Raw genomic sequence first — 7207 nt, forward strand, 5'->3', positions numbered from 1 at the left:
TGGAACGGACTTGAAAGTCAATAATTAAGGATAAAACTAACCTCTCTGAGAGAAAATTGGACAAGGCATGAGAAAGCCAGCAATATTACTGTAATTGTAAAGATCTGTAAAATGAAAATGGAAAATATCAATATTCTACCTTCATGACGGCAAATCTCAATCACCACACTTGGGCTGAAAATCAGAAATACCAGCTACACGGGTGAACTTGTTGTTTCTGTTCAAAACAGATATTGAGATTTGACGATGTGCGTTTCACAGCCTTTCATGATTGATTGTTCGGTTGAGCTAACTTCCTTATTTCTTCCCTCGGTTTTCAACAAAATGGCGGTTTTCAACAAAATGGCGGCGTTTTCAACAAAATGGCGGCCGCTTCGTCGCGTTTTTGAAGTGTCTGCGATGAGGATATAGATAATTTACTTGTTTAGTTTTGAACGACTAGTAGATTTATACTAAAACAATTAGATTATTCGCTCTCGATTTCTATGCGTGATAGCTGATGAGGGCTGCGCCCTCATCAGCTATCACGCGATAGAAATAACGAGGTTTGGCAAAGCGAGCGAAGAAGCTTTCCGCAGGTTTTCTTCAACTGCAATGTCCAAGTTCACAACTATTACGGAAGCGGAGAATCAGGAAAATCTTCCTGAACTTTGAACACTAAAAACCACTTGAAAGCTTCCGAAGCCGTCTTTTTTCCTTGCATTTGAACGGTTGAATATTTCAAGGTTGATTTTCGATAACAGTTGACCACAGTTTGTCGTTTGTGTAGCTGTCAAATTTCATTCAGCTCATCCAGTGATGTAATAATCAGGTGATCACCGCGCGCATGTGACCGGAAGTTGTATGCTCTTTTGACCGCTTTGTAAAATTGTTGAAATAAAAATCGGCGGCAAAAACCCGATTTGAGAATATACTAAAACAATTATTCCATTCGACCTTGTTGGATATGAAGTGATCATAACCAACTCGCGCTACGCGCTCGTTGGTTATTTATCACTTCTTATAATCCATCAAATATTTTCGCTCGCGCGCGATTGGTCTAAACGCCTCACGTGACCAAATATACCCCAGCTAAAATTGGGGAATATCCTAGGATATTCCCCAAGTGATATTCCCCAATTTCAAAAACTTCAAGGAGCGTCAAGTTTGCAATTAAAATGAAAGTCAAGATGGGGGAACGGTTTGCTTTTGTGACAGTAAAAGAGATAAACCTGCTGGTCGATAAACCAGTACCAGAAAACAACATACGCTCTACACGTTTATGACGTTAAGCTGTTCGTAAACGAAATGTTGAAATACTCAAGCTCGTATTTGCGACATTTTCTCTTGGTTTGAACTCAGTTTAACAGTCCTTGAATTAAAAATGTGGTAAAACTGAAAAATATGAAAGGCGAAAAGCTTAGTGATTAGGCATTTGTTTGATACCATTATGGTCCATTATAGTGGTATCAACTGACAAAGAGTGGTAGTATTAATCCATTAAAGTAGAAGTGATGGAAAGTAGAGTTCTGGAAACTACTGTGAGCCACTTTAAATTGTACAGGTTTATTTGGCTGTAAGGTGTCTTTTTTTTTTTTTAATCCATTCAACCATTGTCTGACATAACTGAACACTGTTGTTAATACGGCCACCCCATTACATGTATATGACCACATTTTAATGACCCAAGAGTAGTTGTATTTTTGGAGTTCCTTTGTATTCACTTAGCTTATAAGCTATATTGTATACAGCCAGTAATATTTCAAGGGCTTGGAATTGTTTTTTTTTTACAGCCCCCGGCCCGGTTGTTCGAAGGCCAATTAACGCCAATTCTTGATTAAAAGTTAACCGAGGTTTTCATTTCTCTTGTTAAAATTGTTTTAGTAGCTGATTTTAAGCTAATGGTAAAGAAAAAGTCTGAGTCAAAACTAAGGGACAAAAATCTTTTGGAAGAATCTTCATTGATTGGTAAGTAAACTTGAATCAAACTTCAGGTTAACCCAGGATTAGCTTAACCAGGCTTTGAAAAACTGAGCCCAGGGGCCCGTTTCTCGAAAGTCCCGGTAACTTATCGGGCCCGGTAAGTTGCCCGGTAAGCCCCCGATAAGTTTACGGGTGTTTCTCGAAACTCCCGTTATTTACGATCCCGGTAAGTTGCCCGGTAAGTTGCCCGGTAATTTACGGGAGGTCATGTCGGTCATGACCTCCCGTAAAGTGCCCGTAAAGTTCACGGGAAGCAATAATTTTGTTGCAAGAAAACAAGATGGCCGCCGGAGGCGGTCATTTTTGTCCCGGTTTGTCGGTCGCGTACTTACCAAGAACGATTGATTTTAGACAAAATAGAAGAAAGAGAAATAATAGAAAGATACTGGTTATCCAGGGAAGTAATAAATTCGCTTGTTGACGAGTTACTGGAGGAGACACCATACAGTACGAGAAGCAGTCCGCTGTCCGCGAAAACACAGGTAAATATTTTGCAATTTTAGAACTAGAACAAACTCCTAATCCAGTTGGTTTCAGTCGGTAAAAACCAGAGCTACTGTAGTTTGCTCAGTGGGTTTCGAATTTCGGTTATCCCGGGAGGACTTGCAATTTTGCGCCGTAAAGCATTTCATATGCCTGCCCGTACGTACGTGGCCCTTAGATTGTTTTTGTTTGAGATCTAAGATGGCTTTTTTTACGTAGAAACTGCTTCCGATCGTCCGAAAAGTACAGTATGTGAATTACCGAATTAGCTGCATGCTGCATTTACTACCAAAATACCGGCCGAACTGAAACTAAACCCACTCAGTACTGTAAATACTGAGTGGCAGCATGGTACAGACAAGAACAGCTGCACAAGATATTTTCGGGCATGAGGCCCACTCTTAGACGTACCAAACATACAGTTGAACATGCACTAACACCATCCATCAGATGGAAAAGCAAACAAACAGAAACGACAGTCCCTCAGTAATTTAAAGAATGACTGAACAGCCACAGTTGTGACTGAACAACACATAGACAATAGAGTTAAACCACCATGAATAAGTACCAAGACAGCTGGAGGTATGGCATGAATGGGAACAGCGGCGTAAAAGGATAGCCTCCAGAGTATATGTTGATCGAGAATTCTTATGGTGTGGGGTTGCTAGATTGAATTAATTTCTTTATATAAAATTACATTTTCATTTGAAATTTGGTGGAGTAGTTTTTTGGAAACCATTAGCAATTACATGTAATTTGCATCAATTGGATTTATTTGGAGGAATAATTTGAATTTTTTTGGAATAGAACCTTGAATATATTTTTTTAATTTGAATTATTGAATAAAAACTTGAACAATTTTGTGAACAATAACTTGAATAATTTTTTTAAATTGTTATTGAATAATTATTTTTCAAGATAATTTTTATTGAAAATTCTTTTTCATCCACAGGGGTTCAACTGACAGAAGAGGGCTAACTGAGAACATCAGGAGCAGGGGAACAACTGATGGAAGAAGACTGAGTGTGAACAACTTAATTGAATTTTAATGAAAAATGTAATTAAGAAAAGTGTATATACATGAGTAATTGGGAGAATTAAATGAGCTTGAAAACTGCACTGGCAGTGCCGTCACTCATTAATCATTAAAAACAAATCCTTTACATGTGATAATTAAACTCAATTTTACTAAATGTTGCATAAGGTTAGACATACTTGTATATATTGGAACTGCTAATTCTTTTAAAGTATTTCAATACTTTCTTTTCCTTGTAATATAGGACTTCATGAAAGTAAAACTGACTATTTTTGCTAGTGAAACAACATGAGAATGTGAAAAGTTAAGTGGCCACCTTGAAATGACCAAGTAGCAACATTTTTGGCATACGTACAGTCTGGTTCTTGTGTCAGAAAATTATATGGTTCCATGCTCACTTTGTAATTTGAGGGCTCAAATCTGTCACACAATCAGCTTCTGACTTAAGCCATTAACCAAAACATAATTTAAGTCCCATATTCTTCCCACCCCCAGGGAGGGTACTCAGTTATATTTGTTGCTGAGGTATGAAAGCTTTTGTGGATTTGAAGTTAGGGATTTTCAGTTGGATGTTTGGGTGCTTAGGTTTAATTTTTTTTGGCAGATTTATTTGGTTAGAAAACATTTTGGTGGGGAATTTTTTGGTGTTGATAAATATGAAGCAATTATTGTATCAATTTTAAATAGAAGAAAGACCTTCACAGTTTTTTATGCAACTTTCTTCTATTTAATCTTTCATCCGCAGTTCAAAAATATGTTTCATACATTCACATGGATGTATCTTTTTTATTTACAAGTTCGAATGATAAGCAGAAAAAAAGAAATAACAAAAAAATCTGATAGCCTGCATGAATAATAAGAGATGACTCGTGAAAAGTTTGATGTAAAAGATATCCAGCAAGAATATTACCTGTTAACCTGGCTATCAGATTCCAGTGGGATAGTATACATTAGCATTGTTGTAAAGTTATATTTTGGAGTTATATGGCCCCAATATCCAACACTGATCAAAGTCACAGGTCCAATGAAAATGCGGTTTAATTATCTGTTCTATTACAGATATAGACGTCTATAATGTTCAAAGCTACAAGCAATAATAATATTTATTGCAAAAAGGTTGATACAATGTCAGCATTTTTCCTATTTCCAGCAAATAATGCACTCTAAAAGGGCCATGAACAATGTAATACACTCTCAAGCCCCCTCCCTCCCCCCCCCCTTCCCAGTCACTGTTTCAAAGTACAAAAGGAAAAATAATTGTTTTGCCTAGAATTCAATAAATTATACTTTCTAATCTCCACATGTTCAGCACCTCCTCGGAGCTATTAAAAAGATGCTGCATGTGGTCGGCTGCTAAGAACCTCATCAATGATAATGATGATGATGATGATATATCCTGACCAATATCGTAATAGCTATGTATAAGTAGCATTATGGGAAGGGTTCCAAAATGCTATAGGGTTCCCTAGTTCTGCCAACTCAATGTCATTAACTCACTAGTAAATGTTTTTTCGGCTTATATTGATTCCTGAAAAACTTGCAGCTAAAATTTATTGTTATTACTATTTTTATTTAGCATCTACCCCTAAAGGGCATAAACTAATTACATAAAATATATTGGAGACACTCAGTGGATAGGCTACATTGTATACTTAAATCTGGAACATAAAATTGAGAACTGCACCTATTATCTAATTAGTCACTTGAATACAGCATTAGCTTTTGTTCATTTTTTATTAATAGACACTAATAATTAAAAATGAATATTCACACAGAATGTACTGGTGATCAGATTATTTTGAAAATATCAGTTATTCAGGAGTATGGTTAGAATATATTACTTCCAGCTGAGCTTGAGCAAGTGTCTAAATTGGTGGCCTTTTCCTTGTTTGGCCCAGTTGGTGTTGTGCCTGTCCATTTTTTTTTTTATCCTAAAAGGTTAAATCATCAATAAATTATTAGTACTATTAGAAGTGTTGTTGTCCTAGACATCATTTCAGTGATCATCACCAAAGGTCATGACTGTAATCCAATACAGTAGGTTAACCTTGGCTGGCCAGAAGTATGGCAAAATAGTCATAAACTGCATGACTGGTTTTGGAATCATTTTGATTTTTGAACAAAAAATCACAATTTGTATTTTCATGTGAGCAATTTGGCAGCCAAGTGTTATTCAAGTGCAAATATATTACCAGTAAATAGTAACAGCGGCAGTGCAGTGTTACCAGCTGCCAGACTGACTTCCTGTATAAGATTACAATCATACTTGTAACATTATGATCAAAGTTGAATATTAATACCATTAATCTGAATCCAGACATGACAACCACTCATTAGTTTCACAGTAGGGTTCAGGCACAGGGACAGAGACTACCTTTTTTAGCGATTGAGCAACTGAACATGTATTAGTCATATAAAGACTATAGCAATCCAATAAAATTCCGCTACGTAGAGTAAAATCACTAAGTATTGCCTCATACCTAGTATCTGTAATCTAGAAATTGGAATTGGCTCAGCCATTATTATTCAGACATGGTTTATTTTTAAGAGTGTGATTAGAATTAGTCATTTCCGGTTTGATGTATGTGTAGGATTTCAATAAACTGACTAACCAAGAACCGAAAATACAATATTTGATTTATAAACAATAAAAGGGATAGCTATGGTTATCTGCGCGTACATAAGCTTACCTTTAACACCACCAAATGTTTGTTGCACAACCACGAACTGACCATCAAAGAGAAAAGCAGATCGGAATCCAGCAGATCAATACACCTTCCTTCCTCCGACACTGGCGCGTTCTAAAATAATGTAAACATGGCATCTCCAATTCGCATATCCATGTGAAGTATCATCATACAAAAAATACTTCACAGACGATAGATACATGTAGGATGGCGAAAAGCGAAACTGTCGAATCGAGCTACCAAAGACAACCGATCATCTCTTGCAAATTACATGATAATGTAAAATAATGATCCCTTTTGGTTGCTCTCCTTTGACACGACGAGAAACTCTCAAAGTTAAACTTAGCGCGTATTGTACTGTCCTTCAATAATCATGAATACAGTCCTGTCGTGCTTTTCCATCGGCAGCGAACTCGAATGAATCAAGATGAATCGAATGAACTACGCATAGTCCCAAGCCATTCTCCTTCTCTTGCGAACGAGCGTGGAGCGCGCGCAAGAGCCTGGTAACGGTCTTCTATTTTACCTACCGGGAAAGTTTACGGGTGCATTATCGGGCCCGGTAAAGTTTCCCGGTAAGTTAACGGGCCCGGAAATTACCGGGACTTTCGAGAAACGGGCCCCAGATGTCTAAATTAAAAATCATTTGTGCTTTAAATACCATGTTGTTGTTACTTACAATAAAAATTATTATTTTGACAAATTTGAGACAGGATTACATCTCATCCTGGCCTGAATGCATGGAAGAATCAGTTTGCTATAATTTGTGGTATGCTAGAATTATTAGTTAAATTGCAACAGTAAGATATTAAAGATTGGAGTACTTAAAAAATTGTATTAATAAATAAACAAGAAGTATCAATGAAGGCAAGACAAGTATTAATTATTGTTACTGGTAACCACATATATCTTGGGCTATTTTTTGCTCATTTTATGACATTCCCAAAATTGTGTTGATTACCTTCACTCAAGAATTTCCCACTCTCTACAATCATCTGATGTTGATTTCCATTATTTTGAACCATTTTCTCACTGAATT

The 7207-nt window shown here is 36.7% G+C and overlaps 2 long non-coding RNA genes across 2 annotated transcripts; one reads left to right on the forward strand and one right to left on the reverse strand.

Annotated features, from left to right (window-relative positions):
- Positions 1-2229: 2229 nt before the first annotated feature.
- Positions 2230-3768, forward strand: LOC146456662 (uncharacterized). Its single transcript, XR_014858735.1, has 2 exons — positions 2230-2444; positions 3398-3768. It is a non-coding gene; the product is annotated as an uncharacterized LOC146456662 (long non-coding RNA).
- Positions 3769-5030: 1262 nt separating this feature from the next.
- On the reverse strand, positions 5031-6574 carry LOC146456663 (uncharacterized). Its single transcript, XR_014858734.1, has 2 exons — positions 6172-6574; positions 5031-5412 (listed from the first exon to the last, which is right to left on the reverse strand). It is a non-coding gene; the product is annotated as an uncharacterized LOC146456663 (long non-coding RNA).
- Positions 6575-7207: the final 633 nt, after the last annotated feature.

This window comes from Pavona decussata, unplaced genomic scaffold (assembly GCF_977016875.1).
Source record: "Pavona decussata unplaced genomic scaffold, jaPavDecu1.1 SCAFFOLD_254, whole genome shotgun sequence".
NCBI classification, from domain to species: Eukaryota; Metazoa; Cnidaria; class Anthozoa; order Scleractinia; family Agariciidae; genus Pavona; species Pavona decussata.